Here is a 19,284-nt window from a genome sequence, read left to right on the forward strand (position 1 = left end):
TGTCCAACATTTTAATGGAGGGAAAAGGGCACCAAATGGATCAAGGGCAAATTGGAATGCATATACGCACCGGAGGGCACCGAAATAGAAATAGAAAACCATCAGGCTCTGGCTCGGCACGGCAGCTGGGTTTGGTTGTTGGGCCTCTGGAGGTGTTTCTCTTTGCACGCCTCGTTCGTGGATGTTAGCAGCTTTTGTTCACCTGTGTTTAAAATAGCCTTCAGGACGTCGTTCCTGCTGGTGCAAATGCAACCAAGAACATGCTCCGATGGAGGAATCGGTTCTTAGGGGAGCTCTCCATCTGCATTCCACCGCTGGTCCAAACTCCACAAACAAGGCTGAAGGTGAGAGGTTTCATCGGGATATCGAGTAAAAATAATGATATTCACAAACGAGTGCATTTATTTTCAATTAAATTCCGCTGCTAACTCGCCACATGCTTCTGTATGTGATAACCATCTATTGGCTGCTTTAATGTGATCATGCACCACAAATCCAAGGTTTAAAGCTCACTGTACATAGCCCATAGGGATAATTTCAGTTCTCAGGGCAGCCTACTGTGGTGAGATTGGGTTGGCCCTGAAATCAATGTCCTGATCCCTCTCTGTCCAGCTTCCTGGCTGACATGCTTGACTTTTCATCTCCACGGTCACATAGATTGATGACTTATGACCGAGAATGTATGTTTGCTGACCTCTAGCAAAGTGAGTGACACATAATTAATCCAATCACACAGAAAACTGGAAAGGAAAGAGGAGAGAACGGTCCGGTGCCATCCAGCCGTGACGTCCAGTCGCTGCTTGACATTTAAATGCAGAGTGAAAAACACCACATGTGACCATTGTGCGGACCGGCGAGTGTGAGGGCGAACGGACTGGATGGTCGGCGCCACCAGGTGTTGGCGTGCAGGACTAACACCGAGCGGCGTGGGTGAACACGTTTCACTTAGAACCGCAAAGACAATCGGTCCAGCTGTGGACCACCGCCATGGATCTGGACCAGGAAACACACGACCAACCTTGAGTAGGCCGCGGCGTACACTTCACCCAGTGTCCGGGGGCGTGGACCGAGCCTTCCGGCCCACGTCCTAACAGCGGGTCGGCACTAGAAACGAGCCCCCGAGCGGGCCTCTCTGATGCACCGTTAATTAAAATTCATTCCTGCTCATGCATTAGCCATAGCCATCTATTTATGGGCGGCTCTCAAACGTAGCCACTACAAAACAGTGCACTGTAATTAACCCCACCTAATCAGATAGAGCACCGGAGTTGTGTTCCTATTCGTCCTCAGGCACACAACCCGGTGGACAGGGGTTTCGCAGAGAGGATGAGCCCATTCTATAGTTCAGAATGGCTAAGCAGATTAAAACCTCATATCAAACATGATATTTACAGGCAATGCTCTGTGGAGAGTGCTCCTTTTATGTCGGGTGGGGAGAGGCTTCAGGGCTGGGCTTTTAAAGCCATGTCCCTTAATTGTATTCCGGCTAAGTGGGATGAATGGTGCTTTTTAATCAGACTACTGACGGTGTCCTGCGCTGTTAAAAAAAACAAAAAGAAAACACACACACACACACACACACACAGACGGCGCCCGAGAGTTAAGATGATGAACGATATATGATTTTAATCCGACCGTCCGGACTTCAGCAATATTCAAATGCATCCTCGTGTTAATCTGGCACCTGTGAGCGCCGGGGCGATTCCCACCGGGGCTTTGAGCTCTAAATGGGGCAAAAAACGGTGTATAAATAACGTCAGCATCCACCCCGGGCAGACAGTGTTTGCGTATACTCTCTTTAGCATTAATGTTATATGATCGGAGTCACAGTTCTTGCTGTTTAACAAATCTCATTGTTGTGTGAGGCCTACTTTACTTCCCCGTCTGAGATTTAAGGCTCTGCTCCTCCTAGTGGCTCACCGCGGCTCTGTCTCCCCCACCGGCCTGTACACAAATGGGTTTAACGGCAGAGGATTTAAGACACAACATAATAACGTGCGCCTGCTTTCATAGTCTTGCTTACGGAACTGTGGGAGGAAATGAGAATTATCGGAATCTCTTTGATGCGACCTGACAGCTCACCATATAGGAAGTAATGGGAACGCTATAAGATCCGACGTTCACCTCGTCAATTTGAATTTCATGACCAATCAAATGTAGACAAGGTGTCATTTGGAGGGTAGGGGAGAAGGGAGAGTGAATCCCTTTCCCAAACAGTTAATCCAACTTTAATCCTAGTCATTAGGAATTAGACATGCCGAGCTGTCCGGCCGTGCCTCTAAATTACAATCAAACGGTTACCAATTACACAAATTATTGATGGTAGATTCTCTTTTCAACTGCAAATTAAGGCTATTAAGGCAGGCTCCTTTTTAATGCAAAAGTGACTAATTAACCAGCGGATGGGAAATCTGCTGCCCAGATATCAAAAAAGTTCTCAGAACACATTGCAGAAACACAAGGGAACCAATTAGTTTAATTATCAAAACAGCTAATTAAAATTGCACAGTTCCTAATTAGTTCTTTGCTTTTGCCTCTAATTGACAGCATGGAGATAAATGGGCTGCCGATGAAAATGGGGAGAGGAGAAAAACAGGGGAAACTTCGGTGGAATATTTATGCTGACTTTATCTCCGTCTGTGTGGCAGCCCTTGAAAGTGGAAAATTAATGACCTTAATTCCCAAACTGTTTTTCCTCTAACGGTGCTCCCCTCTGTGCTCCCGGTGCACGCTCCTTTGTACGGCCCTGCCACCCTGCCAACTGCTGGAATGGAGGGGGGGTGGGGGCACTCGGGGCTGGGAAGGAGCCACGATCCTCCTCCTAATGTGACAGCTCCCACCTAACAATGGAGAAAGATGAAAGCAGGAAGCAGATGTAACCACTGGGAGCGTTGCATCATGGGACCACAACTCTGTTGCACTTTCTTTAAAGCCCTTCTGTCATCCACAAGGGCACTAATTCCTTCCATGAAAAAGAGGGAACTCTGCTGGGACAGAGATAAAAGACATTTGATGGCCCAGAAACACTTTTAATAAGTTTTGAAATTTGAATATTAGATTGATTCATACAATGTCTGGCGAGTGAAGTGCCCACATGTGCGCGTTGGTTGGTATCAGAGCGCGGTTTGAACAGATGTTGGAATCTTTAAATGCACCACTTAATGGAGTCATCTGGTCAAATTATGAGAATCGATTCTGAGGTGTATTTTAGACCAAGATTTCACCTGCGACGGTTCCCGACGGACCTGGTGAGCACTGTGGCGGTGGCGGGCGCCGTCCCTCTCTGGCGTCCGTCCTTCTGACAGCCGCCTTCTCTTTGTCTGTTTTCCTGCGAGGCTAACCCTGTCATGTGTAATCCTGTCCTCCTGCCTGCACGCCAGTGACATGCGGGTCCTCTTGGCACATTAGTAGATATCTATCAAACTAATCAGTTTACGTTCGGGACTGTGTTAAAATGTAAATTACATTAATGCTCAAATTATGCATCAAACTACGCAGATAGGCGAGGCCAGAGGCCGCATAATGCCCGGGATCATTCGGTTAGTGCCGTCTACATGCGGTGTTAATGCACTCTGATTTCCCCTGCTCTGCTTCAAATCCAGTATGATACGTCAGCCTTTTGGTGTCTGGAAAACTGGCGGAGCTTTATATGAAGCGGAGCAGAGGGCTACATTAAAAAGCAGGGGGACCGTCTCCGCCCGCTGGAGTTCTTTTGTCTAATTCAGTGGAAAAGGACTTTGGGCTTCATGTGAACGTTAAAACCTCGCTCACCTCCCAAAACCAGGCAAATTTTAATTCACTTAGGATCTGTGAGGGTGGAAATGAGGCGCCCGGAGTGCGTTTGCCGAGTCTCCAAACGCGAGGCGAACCCCTTTAAGAATTGGGGTAGGTCTGTGCAAAGGTTTGGCCTGGAGGAACCTGCTGCCCATGAGTAACAAACACATGTCTCCCACTAATTGATTGTCTTGTGTTTTATTTATGGTGCAGCGGTAATTAGCGGACAGCATAATGTAAACCATTCATTAGCACCTGGCTGCCACTATGGATTTCACTGCTTTGTCTCAGATGCACACATCATTAGGGAGAAACAAAGACCGGAATTTATTAGCATAGCTTCTTATAAATATTCTTAAAGTCGGTGTGCCTTTAAGGGGGAACACAGGCCTGTAAAACTTTTGTCAGCATTTGCTCACTGACTCCATTTGCTGCAGAATATGTTAAGGAAGCACAGTATAAATTTAATTTTAATTGTTTTGTACACACGCCAGTGAAAAGGAACTGATTGGATACAGTTCAGAGACAGTATATTAATATGTTATTTTCATATGTTAATTGGTTTGCATAATCTTCCCCCTTTGCTTGGTTCGGAAGTACCTGGCATGGTGGAGGGGGGGTGTATAGAAGACTCCAATTTACATAAAACTAGTTCTTCTGAACATTAAATAATAATGCATCTGCAAGCTGAAGGTGTGTTCAGTTAGCAGAAAGCACATTTTTATAATTCATAGTCCAGCTGTTTCAGTGCTTTCGAGTCCATTTTCCTTCCTGCCTGCGTTTAATGAAATCTTGTTACTGGAGAATTGACTGGAGTGAATTGAGATTTTAATCCCATTGACATTCTACCATGGAAATGCGCACCGGTGGGAACTTTTAATGGCAGTGCCCTGTAATCAGGAGACACTTGTATTCAGCTTCCTACAATAATGAATCTCATCAAATGTTAAAGCCCGTGCTGCTCAAATTTCAAGGTTTTTGACCATCTCCATTTGAGAAATTCCCCAGGGAGTGTGTGATTACTCAAGTTTAGCAGTTTATTGCCTCATCTTTCAATAGCCACTGAAGCACAAAATTCTCATCTAGGTTGCTCTTTTCTTTTTTTCTTCACTCCACTTGAAGAACAGGCCAATATAGACTGCGGAACAGCTGCTCAGATCCCGAGGAACCGCTGTTGGCACTCCAGCGTTATTAGCTGCCACCATCATTGTCCTCTCACCGTGTCATTTGAAGAATGAAAACTAAATTCCACGGCAAAAATCACTGGTGTGGTTTTAGATGCGTAGTTGTCACGCTGTTCCGTCCATTTTTTGGGGTTGTAGCTCTATGCTATATCGATTTATTTACATCCAACATGTCTTATAGAGACCGGTGTACAAACAACACGCTGGCCATGCTCATGGAGTCTCTTCATGGTGGTCACTATTCGCAGCAAGAGTTTTAATAGAAGATTTAAACAGCCTTACTTGTCTAGGCTGGACGTCGACGGCAACATCCACAATTGGAGACATCTGAGATTATTTCTCGTTATGAACCAAACTCACTCTTTGTCTCATTCTTCTCAACCTCGCCTCTGGAAAAGACTTCAACGGGTCACTTGTGTGCTATGGATGTGATGGCGTTTTATATTTGAATGGCTAAATGTGACCTTTCATATTAGAGGAGGAGTTGCTTCTCAGGGGTCTGAAGAGAGTCCCTGCTGCTGTGAAGCTCATGTCCCTTTGATCCCCTGTAATGAGACTAACACCAGGCCCTCTGGTCACCGAGCACCACTGGAGAGCCAGAAGCTCTGCTGTCTGACACAAGAGGCAGCTGTCTGTGTGCACGTGTGTCTCCTCAGGTACCATACTCCAGTGGACAAATGGTGTTGCTATGTTCTTTCAAGTTACCCATAACACACTTGCAATTTCATGAGACCTGTTGTGGTTAATTGTAGTTAATTTGGTTCCATGGCGACGTTTAAGCAGAATTCCTGTTAAAAATGTTTAGCAATAGCTTCCCTGGCTGTGTAAGCACTGTGGTGTAATAGCAGTGCGACACAGCGCACTAATAAATTCAGCAAAAAAGAAGAATAGAATACCAGTTTGAAGCCAAAAGTGGAGTCTCATAGTTTAGGCACCTGACTCTTCCCTAGCGGAAACCTGGCTAATGTGCTCCACCCTGCCAAGCCGATCCAGCGCAGTGCAGCTTTGCACACCACAAAATGTAAGAAGAAGCTCAAGACCGGAATAATCTAGGAAGCTCGCCAACGACCGGCGGTGGATGTTAAGGGTGCTGCAGGAGGCCTGACGCTTTAGTTACCCGGAGACAAGAGCTCCGCACCGGTCCAGCTGAAGGGTAAGTAGAAGAGTCAAATGGGGATTACCACATCGAAACCAGACAGGCCACGATGTGTCTAATAGTCTTGAACCAGTTGTCCGAAGGCTTCCAGGACCTCACGGCCCCAGGGCCTATCAGCCGGTGGAACCACATTTTTCAGTCTTTTCCCAAGCCAATGCTTGATTGGTGTAGTTCCCCAGATGGCTACCATGCTAACTATTTAGCAATGCTTGCAAGCTTCCGCAGTTCATAATGCACCACACAGCTGCCGCAGAAGCCACGTGGTGTGTTATGGGACACATTGATTCGGATCAAGGTCAGATGACATTATCATCACAAATGAACCGTACCAGCATCGGCTCGTAACTTAGCCCTTCAACAAGGTTTCGGTCTGCTTCCCTCAGTCCCTCACCTGAATGGAATTGCTGTTTTCACACATGCCCAAAGGAAAACACCGAGAGGTAAATGGACCAGGGTAAGTTTCAGCAGAACTTAACAAGGTGGGTGTGAAAACACCCCGAGACATCTTCAGAGTTTCATTGAAGATCAATCATGAGCCGACCCATCCCCACGAGACCCTTAGTAACAGCCACTGATTGCTTTCTGCCGTGCAGGCCGTTAAGTGGAGTCTGGCAAAAGGCTCCTGGACAACACTTAACAATCAATCAGAGGGCACCACCACTTCTTATTACATGCTGGATCTCCCCTGCGTTCCTCACAAACAATAATTCAGGTGGACACGAGTGACACTCAAGAATCACAGCCAGAGTTATGCCCCGTGATTTAGCTGGAGACTGATCCACTGGACTGTTGAAAGGAACTTGAGTCAGAGGATTTACATAAACCCGCTGATTGAGCTTTGCCCCCTCACACACACTCATTGGACAGTATTGGAAGTGGGTTTCGATGAGGTTCCCACTATCCTTTGTCCTTCCATGATTACTGGTTGTTTTGCCTTTGAGACCACAACTTCTTGCTCACCGATATTTCCATATTTACAGTTTCATTCCCTCAACATCCAGGCAGGAGAATCTTCTCCAGACTCCATTACATCATCTTCTAAATATATAATGGGATTGGAAGGCATTCTGTTCTCAGACTGGGTTTCCCCCATGCAAATAATAAAAATAAAGGAAAGCCAAGGTTATCAAAACAGGACAAAATGGAAATAAGCCTGCAGTTGGTTAGTGTTTTATGCCTCACGAGTGTAAGAAGACATGCAGCAGAAATTCTGCCATAAAAGCCTGGACTTAAGGTTTACAGATTGATTAAAGATTCCATTGACTCAATGAACCTTAAAACGTCCATCAGATGACTAGCCAATATGTGCTCTAATCTCTAAAACGGATGTCTGGCTGTGGTTCCTTTTAAATGAATTGATCTACTCAGCTCTCCCCAAATGGAGAAATGGGCAAGTATTGATATGATTCCTGACTCTGTGATGGATGTGTTCGATGGTAAAACATGAACTGCAGTGGCCAGCGTCCGCTGTGGGGTAAGAAGAAATCCAGGGAACAGCTTTACCGGAGCTCTTCAAAGTCAAAGCAGTATCATTTGTGTCGCAGCTAATGCTCGACGCACCTGCTTGAAAAAAAGCTAAATGTGAGTTTAAAAAACCCAAAACCGACCCCCCCCCAAACCTCTTCATATCACTGTGGGCTTGAAAGCATTTAAATTTCCATGCCAAAAATAATTTAATCAGGTGGATTTAAAAAAAATAAAATAAAAAAATAATTTCTTCATTGATTTTTCTTTTTATGCAGTTTTCATTCCGCTTTCAGCTGCATTTCATGGCCTGATATTTTAGCAAAACACTGACATATTGAATAAAAGTCGCATCAAGGCTGAAATCCAGCTCCGTGGCAGAGGGAAGGATTCAAGCTAGCGCCACAATGGTTCTGTGTAGTGTTCATACGGCGTGGCAAATATTTGCCTAAGTCAGATTACACCCAAGGGAGACGGAGACGCCTGCATCCCTCTGTTGTTCCACTGCTGAAAGAAGCGCAATGGGTGACTGTTTTGGCAGAGGTTAGAACTTAAACTGTTCACTTCCCACCAGAGGAAAAGCATTGTTCTCTCTCTCCAGGATAATGAGCGTGAGTGCCACGAATAATCACAAGTGTGTCAACTAGCAGCATTGTGATCTTCAGCATCGGTAAGTCCCAGATGGCATCGAATAATTTTGTCTGCCTTCGCTCTGGAAACTGCACAACCACGAGTGTTTGATGTCCCCGCTGCTGGTTTCAATAGCAGGGAGGTGTTTAGTTAGAACTGAAACAACCTATTCCGCCTCTGATCTTCTCCTCTGCTACACGGTTGTCAAAAATATTTCAGCTCGCCTCTGACAGACATTAATTATTCAGCGGCACGGGTCAAAGGCCGTAATAATTTGAGCTCTTATTCATTCCTCGTCGCTAAATACTGCAATGACAGGAGAAGTAATAAATCAGAAACACATTTCCAAAGATCTGAAGATTGCATTGTAAATGTCAGGATGAAAGGAAATTACAATTAGGGAGAGGAAATTGTTTCGGCGAGGCACTTGAATTTTAAAATGAACCAAAATGAACCATCAAATTATGTAAACATTTAATTATAGACCAATTTTGAAAATGGCTCCTCGTCTGTCCTTGGTGTCAGTTTAAACCTTTGTTCTCGGGATCGCCATTGAAATGGTTGGAGATTTAAGCTCATATACTGTATGTCTACCTTTGACTCGACGCACTCTCGAAAACAATACAGACGGCCGTATTTTTATCACTGTTACCTGTAAATCCTTTTGGGATCGTACAGCAAATGATAATCAAAGAAGCGTCTAAAAATAATTGCATGTTAAATAGGTGTAGCGCTGCTCCAGTTTTGTCAGTTTCTTGGCAGTGTCGCTGTCTGTCCGGCCAAAATTGTAGATGTGCGAACAAAAGACGCATAGAGGAGGCTCAGAGCCAGGCTGCCGCATGCTCGCGTGCACGTTAGCCGATTTGCTGGGGTCTGCCCGTCCAGTTCCAAAAACCTTGAGGAAAGATTGAATGTCCATAAAAAAAAACAAAAGAAACGAGATGTCGTTGTGCTTATTAGATCCCCTGCAACCACATGTCTAGTGATAAATTAACCACCCCTCAAAGAGACAGCGTTTCCCTGACTGTTAACAAGCACCGTAACAAATAGTTGAACAACTTTCAACACTGCATCACAGTCTGACTTCTGGCCATAATTTCAGACTGAATAAAGAATAAAGCTGAGTTGCACCTTCGGCTGATTCTATATTAGCTTAAAGTCTTCAGAGGATTTTAAAGAACATGGTTCAACTTGGTGAATTGGTACCTTCACAGTTATGGGGGGTGGCAACCCCAATTTCTCTAATTAAATGGCAAAAAAAGGGATCCTGTGCCAAGCACAAGGTTTACAAGGGTTAGGCTGAATCAGCTCATTAATTCAGGGTGTTTCTGAGGCGTATCAGCCAGTAATCCAACCGGAGCACCGTCTCCCATTGCCTTTAAGGAGCAGGTGCTCTGGGTCTTTGGCACAACTTTTTTCAGGAGAATGGCAGGATCACTTCTCAGAGGTCGAAACAGATTTGAGCATCGTTAACGTAATCATACACTACGATAGGGATGGCGCCTGTTAGCATAGCAAGGCTTTGTTGCTGCACAAATGACACACGGCTCAAGCACGCGTGTTTTCAAGCGGGGGGTGTGTGTGCCCTGTTCACAGGGACGTCACGAGGCCTCTCCACAGACTAGCTGAGTAAGAGGAACCACGCAGTTTCAACTGGAGAGATCAATTATAGATACAAGAAAATGAATGGAGACAAGTAATTGAATAAATTATTGACTTGATGTTTTATATCATATACAAAACATTAGATTGTGCGTTTGGATGAAGTCGGTTTTAAGTTGGTCACAATTATATTTAATTAACGAGAAAAGGGGGGGAAACCGCGTGGTAAGTATTTAAATTTTCATCGGAGAGGGCACATTCATGACTGTATTTGCAGCAATGACCTGCCAAAGGTGAGCGTGATGGGACGTCTGGATGCGTCCACGCCACAGAGGTGGTCTCGCTCTTTCACCCGGCTGATGGTGGGGCACATATGTGGTGAACACAGCTAGAAAAGGGTGAATGCAGACCTCCAGTGTCAATAAACACGCATTCAGATGAGGATGACACAGTTTAGACTTCAGTGGTAAATTCCTCTCCAGAAATATGGGATCTCAGTTTATTGGCCGACTGTATTTTGCACTCTTGTTTTCGTTCTACTCTGGATTTGTTCATCGCCGAATTAAATATTCCTTTCAGCACTTAAAAAGCTGATATGCCGGCTCACGCAGCTGCCTCCGGAAAGTAAATACAGATTGTAATTAGATGGGAAAAACTTTAAAGTTGGATTTCACTCTCTCCTTTGCATGAACTGTGATGCGATGAAGCCATGGGACAAATAAGGGGAAGAGGGGAGGAGCGGCGTTGGGAGAGAGGGAGGGTGCATTTGAGGGGTGGGGGAATTAGGACTAATTTATGTGTGGGCTTCCAATGCCGTCTCTGGGATGCAGTATCCCCTTAGACTCTGTCCTGGTGTCTTGAGAGGTAGAATGCAAATGAAGTCGGCTTCTAGGTGAGGTTGGGTACAGTCACGGGCCCATGTTGGGACCTGCTTATGCAGTCGCTAAACAAGTGTTCTTTGTCATCTGGGGCCCCTGGGGTTGAGCCAAACAAATCTTATCATCTGCAGCGCTGCTACTTAAGCAGAAATACTCAAGTTTGCAGACACTATTTATAAGATGAAAGACCCTCTTAAGGGAACGTTACAAATAATTTTTCCTTCCAATTAATTTGTGTTGTGAGTATAGTATCCCACTCCTTGGATGAGCTCCCCAGTGGATTGTTTTCGTGCTGGCTCGGTCTGTGCTCGATAGTCAATGTGTCAATATTCAATTTGGAATAAGGGAGCACTGGTTTGCAGCGTTGGTTGGCTTCACATTACCAGTCGTCTAGAGGAAGTTGACTAGTCCTTCCTTGGTGGTTTTCTCTCTCTCCAGGGTATCCTTGATGATTTCAAAAACACGGACACAAAATCCTGATATAGATCAAATTCTCCCTATAACTGAAAGTGAAGCATCATGACTCTATAGATTGGCCACAAACTACTTCATTGAATTGCTTGTCCACGCTTTTAATATGTTTTAGCAAACTGACCTAAATTCACGCGAGGAACAAATAACTAACCGTTTTTAAAAATGTCCTCTCAGCGTTGAAGTTCAGTGCTTAAATTGTTCTCATTGTGTGGAGAGAAGCTGCAGCCCTGGAACAGAATCAGGTGCTAATGAAAAAATGTGTGACTCTACTAATGAATCTGATTTCTCAACGCTGCAACTCGGGCTCTCAATTATCATCAGACATTTGCTAATGTGCACATTCAAATAGAAACGCACTGCTCGGAATAAACCGCATAGATTAATGACTTTAGAAGAAAGAGAGCCTGATGACATCCTGCTCTCTTATCAACACTTCCCAACTGGCACTAGAGATGGGCGGATAGGATCCAACGAACCCTAAACTTCGACATTCATTTCTGCCCGTCTCGTGCATTCATTTGTTTGGGGAGAGATTAAGAAAGACTCCGATTCTGGGCAGGAGGTTTGCTGCCATGGTTGGTGTTCATCAGCCTTTACTGGATATTTCCAAGCATCTTCCTATGCGAAAATAGGAAAATAGGTTCAGCTGGAGTCACTGCGGCCGTGCTGTATATGATCCATCCATTAGCTGCGCACCAAATTGCCCTTAATGGGTGTAAATGTGCACATGCTTGTTTAGTAGTCTGTGTGTTTGTGTGCCCATGTGTGTCCCATTTACTAAAGTGTGTGTCAGTGGTGCCCACACGCTCTCACGTGGCCTGTTCAGACAAGTAGAGGTGTAAAATTAAATCCACCACTGCAGTTGCATGCAGATGATGCGCTTCGATGGCCTAGCTGCTCCTCGCACCGTTGTAATTGAATAACCTACAGAAAAGTCATCACATTCCCACTTTGCTCTTCCCTCTCTGTGTAACGTGTAAAAAGTCCTCTTGTAGCTACCTGGTAGAGCAACCCATCAACAGCTGTTAGAGCTGACTTGAAGGTTAAATATTAGGAAGGAATCCAATTTCTCTTGTCTATTCAGCTCAGCGGTGTGTTAGATTGCAGCTGGACTGTGCTTACAGAGTGTGGGATATGAAGTGAGCTAATCAATCCCCTCTGCTTCATTCTCAAATTCCTCTCATATCAGGTCCCTGCCCCTCGGGCAGGCCTTCTGCTTTCCGAAAGCCAATTCCACACGAAATAAGAACTGTGACCTGCAGCTAGAGGGTGAAGTTGAGTTTTCCCTTCATGATTAATCTCTTCTTGGGTGGTTTTTCGGGGAAAAAAAGGAGAGGGGGAGGATAGAGCGTGTGAGAGAGAGAAAAATAAGAAAACATGCAAGTCTCTGCCGTGCGACCTGCAAGTTCCCCCTCCCTCCCGGAGCGGCGATGCGCCGCTTATCTCGCGAGAAAAAGGCAGGATTCTTTTTCTCGTCAAGGTTTCATGTTGACATTGGGCGAACGATTATTAAACCGAGGTTGTCATAATTGTCATCTGAACTGTCGCCGCAATGAAAATTTCAGCTCAGATTTATGTGTCGAAATTCCTGTCTGGAGTCAAAGAGGAAGAAATTGACTTTTGACCCAAAGACTGGGAAAGGAATTTTGCCAATAAACAGAGCGATATTGCTGATTATCTCTGTAATGTATGGGAAAATAGCAGAAAATCACTCTTAAATGACAAGACAGTGGCCAGGAGTCCAGGAAGTGAAAACAGTCCCTAATGGGCAGGGCTTCAACATTTATAACAAACAAAGGTGGAGTAATGTAGAACTGCTTCTGTGACCTAAAACAAAGAGATGCTCTTATCCAGCAGATGGGCTGCCAGCGTTGTGGGGTAAAGTGATATAACCTTAAAGTGGCTCTATTACATTTTACAGGTTATAATGGCATCTGTCACTGTGAGTGGACCTGTCAGACATTACTTTCATGCAGTTGAATCACTCCTAATGGCCGCGTCTCTGGGTGCCAGCCCACCGCTAAGCGTCGGGTGATGCCTGTCTAAGAACACAGACGTTAAAAGCGAGGGCCGTTTCTGCTCCGCCGTCGTCCTTTGTTCTGTGCTTTTTGAACTAGGTTATCCTCTTTGTTGAAGGAAAAGAAATCCCCCTGGAGGACAGTAATGACTTAAGCGTTAAATGGTCAACATTGAAAGCATCAGTGTAGAACAAACATGCCCACACTGGGACTCTAAAAGGCCTCTAGAAATGTTTGCATTTTTAATGACATAATGATGATCCCACGTTCAATGTACACGCTTTGCTCGCCCACCCTGTAAATTTTTTAAGTGTGTAAAACATTCCTTTCGGAGAAACAGCCCATTTGCCTACTACCACCTACCAAACAAATTGGTCAAGAACAAGAAAGTTCAATCCTTGCCTGAATATTTCTTTGTTTGTCTGTTTTCCCGCATCAGCAGGGCACTTATGAAAGTGTTCCTTTTCCATCAGCGATAAGGAATGCTGGCCCACTGGGAAGCCAAGGAAAGTGGATTTTAGAATATAAGGGAGACCAAAGTCCTACTGCTAGAAGCACTCCTGCGCCCGGCTAAGCAGTGGGCACAGGCCTCAACGCAAACCCTAATGGAAGAGTGAAGTAGTGTTCGTTGTCAGCACGCAGGTTTTGGGCTGAGGTAAACAGCTGGGGTTAAGTGCTACCCATCGGAGGCCCACCGACTGTATTTCATTTGTCAAAGAAATGCCAGTGCAGGCACCTGTTCCACAGTACCCAGCCCATTCTCTCTTCTCACATTTAAGGTGAGCGGCGCTTCAGTTCCACAAAGCAAACCCTAACTATCACAGTTGAGCTTCTCGAAATTACAGCCAGTTCTTTTCTGGTTGCCTTAAGCCATTTCTCCTTTTCTCTCCCTTTTTAGACATAATAAAGTGACTTTTGCAAAATGAGTAGGTGTTTGATTCTCCACAGAAACTTCATTTCTCGCAGTGCCAGGAACAAGTTCTCATCACAGGAGTTCATATGTCTTGAGGACCTCAGAACTCCTGCTCGAAGCACTTCCCACCACAGCACATGTCACAAATTATGTCTACTTCCTCACCGTAATGGCCAGCTGTTTGCCACTCCAAATTTCCGAACAATTGCACGATATTTCTCAGACACCAGACAAGGAAAAAAGGTTCTGCCAGATGATGGGTCAAGAACGAGCTGTGAGAACTCCCAGAGCACGGCTATGAGAACAAAAGTGGCATTTTGTTCCCGTATCCCTGGGAGCAAGAACACATCTCTTGCAGAGTACATAAAAGCCTTAATTCCGGCAATAGCAAAAGGCCTATTTGATGTGGTTTCAGTGTCACACTTGAGTTGCTCCAACCTGTTGACAATTTTCATGTCGGTGATTCTGAGGGTTACCCCGTAGCATTGTGATGTTTAAAACGTACTGATAGTAGCTGAAGGTCGCATTGGCTATATAGGCTATAAAATTAGTGTTGTGTCAGTGAAAGCTACAGTGGATTCTGAATAAGCTTCAGATATTGATACAGATCTAATGATCCGGTTGTCATAGTGTTTTTTCTTTAGTAGAACTCAAAATTACATGAAGGCGATATCGTCCATCGTCGTGCTCCGGGTGACCTAGCTGCTATTCCCACACAAAATTCACGCTTGCTAAGTTCATTAATTACAGTATATCACATATTTGGATACTATGACTTCCTTCATAACTTTATGTAATATATGATCATGATATCAATCAGAATTCTATCTGATTTTAATTAAAAGAACAACAACGTGTAGCGCACAGGGCAGGAGCGTGACAGGAGTGGGCAGAGTGGGAGTGGAAGAATTTTGGACGGAAGAGCGGGCTGCACATTTAAACCTAAAACATTGGAGCGTGTCTCCATCCATGATGGGTCTAAAGTGTCTCTGAACCAGAACGCACCTGCGTATACGAACTGTTGGTCCGCCATTATAGTTTTTTATCAAAAATCTGTTTGCTTTTGTAGAGGGATGAATCATCATGTGAGTGTTTTTTGGCACTCAGCTGCAGAGAGATTTTGGCCCGGGGGGGTGGGGGGGGGAGGACTGGAGTGGCTCAACTGGAGGTGAGGTAATTATCCCAGCTGTTACCTGGTCACTAATTACTCCCTCCATTTTGTGCTGTTGGATCAAGGTGAGTTTAAATTGTGCACTCAGAGAACGCTGCCTTACCGAGGTTTTTGTTTGTTTAATTGTAAAAATACATTATGTAAAGGGCGGCTGGACGCTCTGGGCGCCATGTTGGCCAGACGAGCCGTGCACCTCCGCAGCTGGGTGATCTGCCTGGACCACAAAACACTTGCATTTTTCACCCAGATCTGCAGGAAGGGCTATTTGCAACGCTCCAGTCTCTGCCAGTTTTCACTGAACTGTGAGCGATTTCAGCAGAGTGGAGTTAAATTTGACTAAAGTGGGGGAGAGATAATGAGTGGAGCGACTTGCAGAGGCTCTGAGCACGAGAGTGCGGGGGCCGAATGGTTCGGTGCACGAGGAGCAAAAATTCACTTCTCTCTGCTCACGTGCACTTTACAGAACCGACTTCTAGATGCTGCATTCGTATGAGCGTAGTGACACGTGACCATAAAAATCCATAACTGGGAGTAAAACTTCACAAACCTACGATAGGTTTATATCTTTTAATCAGCTTCTATAATTTCCTTTATATATAATTCAGCTGTGACTTAACAATTGAAAGGGAAAAGCCTGAAGTGCCTCTGCGTCGACTGGGTCGGCGCTTTGTTTTCCACGTTGGTTTTTCCTCATACGCAGATGCACATAAACAAAATATTTCAGATTCATTTGTATACATACATGCGGATTTAGGAGTATTAGGGACAAATCCAGGTATGTTGATCGGATTTCTTGTCATTGGATTACTGCACTCATCTGATAAAGTGTATCATGTCGTGGTGTTGACATCATCACCTAAATAATCCGATAAATCGGGCAATAATCGGATTTTTATGTGGTGATGTAAACTTCCTGTTTAAGGCTTCTACCTTTGTATCTGCCCGGTTATATTCTTTGAAACACTCGCCCATTTATTCCAGACTTTCTCTGATCTCAACCAATCATCGCTCCTATGATGAATAGCTAAAGTAAATAACAATATTGTGGAATTAGCTTTAAAAAGAGTAATCCGTCATTCATTACTTTACTCATTACTCAGTGATGAAAGCAGGCTCTTTTTATTTATTAGCCTTTTTATCTTTTAATTGCTTTGTAAAAGTCGCAGCGGCCCTTAGCTGCCATTCATATCTCCAGTTTAATTTGTCTGCTGCCTAAAAGAAGGAGCGACGCTCTGTTTTGAACGAGATGTGATTTAACAGACTGAGCTGAACTCAAAATAATTTGGAAGGGAATTATTCTGTGCCGCGTCGCACAATTTCACGGCATCCGCAAAAATGTAATATTAACAGGAACCTCTTCCACTTGTTCAGAAACACAACCTGCACTTTTCAGACCTCAGATCCACGCACATCTGACCCCACTAATGTTCCCTCTTTAGGTTAAAAGTGCTTGGCAGCATTCAGTTTACTGTAACTTGTTGTTTTGGTAAGTTTTTAGCTTATCATTACGTGATAAATGAGATCTCCAGCTCGTTGAATCAGCTGTGAGAATTTAGACGACACATCAGCCGTCAGGCATCCGCACACTTCAAAAGTGTAGCTTATTTCCTCGCATGTATTGAATGTCAGAGCACTGCTGCTCTTTAATCCCGCAGCCTTCTTTCATTTTGGCCCATCAGCCCAAAGGCAACATCAGGAGCTTGAATATTGAGCAGTCGCAGTGTTCGCTGATGGGGAACTGCACATTTGCCACCACGAGTCTTCACCTTTACACACAAGTGCTGCCCTCCTCAGCTCAGCGGCACATTTGGCTGGCTCACTCGTAAGACAGAGGCAAACAGAGCAGAGAACACTCGGCCTTTGTTGTTCCAGATTTCAGGAGACTTTGGGACACAAATAGAAACATTCGAGTTTCGGCCCTCCTCGTGTGACAGCCAACCACAAGATGGTCAGCGCCTACACAGGCGTTGGGACGATATTGTTTGCCAAGTGATTGAACAGGGAAGTGAAAATAGCTCTTTTTGAAGGGTAAAATAAATAATGTTAAAGTTCTTACTTTATATACTAACTTTATATATTACATATTATATATCCTGTTGAAAGGAAGTTTTTCCTCGCTGCTGTTGCTGGTTCTGGGTCGGTTTCTGGGTTTCTTTGGAGACAATCTCGATCAAATTGATCGAAGACAACTTGCAAACTCTCAACAGAAAGCCTAAGCTTTCCACTGTGCCCTCGCACATTTATTTTCCTCCAGCAGAAAGATGATCTAAATAGTGGATTGAAACAAATGGAAAATTGATCAGCGAGTCCCACGTGAGCAGCCATGCAGACAGAGTGTTTTGGCCTCCGTGCGTCCCATGAATTGTGTCTTAGGCAGTTCTTTTATTTACTACACTGTTGGCTTTTCTAATGCGTCATGGGTTAAAAGCTTTCTCTACACTATTGATGAAGAATAAGGCAAGCTTGGGTTGTGTACACACACACACATGTAGATGTTTGGGAAGAACAGGCAAACACAGCAAAAGAAGCCTGTTGATTGCCTCAAATATCTGCTCTTAAAGAAGTTTGGCCTTCACCAAAACCTGTTTTAAAGGCTTGAACTTTGCCGGAAGAATTTGCTGAGAATAAGAACTGTGGCACACCTTCATGGCTTTATTGAAAAAGCGGGATAAAAGTTGAATCCTGGCCATTAACAGTGCAACCGAGGATGTGGGAGATTGACACTTTGTCAAATGCTTTCACTGCAAGGTTGAGGGTGTGGGGCAAGAAAAGCTGCCTGAGTCACCTCATTGTCCTTTTGCATGATGGAGTGTGGATGCCCTCTCTACAACTGTCATTTCAGGCTCATTCGGTGCTCTGCAGCACTTAGACCCCATTTGCTTTTAAGGATGTCTGACAGGACAGCAGCCACATATGATCAAACTTTACTTTCCCTGTGCACTCGTGACAGTTCATTGAGAGAGGCTCTAATGTGCTGTCAGCAGTGCTCTCCACTCAGCTGCCTTGATTTACCGTCCCCATCTGTCTCCGTCAAACAGCACTAAGCTCGGGATAAAGGGAAGGAACGCAGCCTTTTAATTCCGCACCCTTGTGTTTAACGATGAGCGTACAGGACTGCGTCTTTCAGTCTCTCCAAATAACTCGGCTGGGTTTTATAAAATAGGCGTTCGCTTCGTGGAACATTGTACAGTGTTTAACCTTTAAAGGGTTGAATTATACTCATCTAGGTTAGCCTCCTATGTAGGTTCTGCGCATAGGGTCACGTCCTGAACACTGTGATTACTGGCTCGGTCGGAGGTTATTCTTGTTATTCTCTATGATTAAACGATCAAAATGATCACATTGTTCTGGCAGCCCTGTGCCTTCTATCATAGTTCCCACATACAAACCTTGAGAAAATGTGAAAAAAGAAGAAAAAAAGGAGACTAAAGGACATGTGCTCAGTATATCGTGACCATAACTGGTTCTGATTGTTTCCAGAATGTAATAGATTTATTGTTGGAATGATTAAAACTTTGAGAGGATAGGTGACCATTTTGGTGTTTTAGCTCAGCTTCTAAATCTTCAATTTTAGTCGCACTAACAGTTTAAAAAACAAACAAACAGCTGAATTATTCTCCTATTGAGATAAAAAAACATTCCCAAAAACATGAACTCCAATATAACGACATCAGCAGATACTGAACGGAGAGAGAGCCACGTGACCTTTTCATTGATGCATCAAGTCTAAATGTTTTGGCATGGCGAGTTATTGCTCTTGATAACTGAACCAAAAGGACGGAAGCCAAAGATTAGTCAGAATCCTGAGTCTTTGAAATATTTCTGTCTCATTAGCTCGCTGGAATAAGCATCAAAGATGTTGATTTATCTGTTTATTTCATTTTGAGGTCATGTTCATTTTGCACAGATTGAAGCATCTTTTTTTGGTGGAAGTTCCTGCATTTACAAGCTGCAGCACAGACTCTTTTGAAGGCTTAATACAGTAAATATGGAGCCGAACGAGGCTCCTCTGTTTCTGTG

General features: G+C 44.4%; 1 long non-coding RNA gene across 1 annotated transcript; it reads left to right on the forward strand.

The window, feature by feature from the left end:
* The first annotated feature begins 114 nt into the window (after positions 1 to 114).
* Positions 115 to 1,167, forward strand: LOC130521477 (uncharacterized). Its single transcript, XR_008949344.1, has 2 exons — positions 115 to 344; positions 737 to 1,167. It is a non-coding gene; the product is annotated as an uncharacterized LOC130521477 (long non-coding RNA).
* Positions 1,168 to 19,284: the final 18,117 nt, after the last annotated feature.

This window comes from Takifugu flavidus, chromosome 2 (assembly GCF_003711565.1).
Source record: "Takifugu flavidus isolate HTHZ2018 chromosome 2, ASM371156v2, whole genome shotgun sequence".
Lineage (NCBI taxonomy): Eukaryota > Metazoa > Chordata > Actinopteri > Tetraodontiformes > Tetraodontidae > Takifugu > Takifugu flavidus.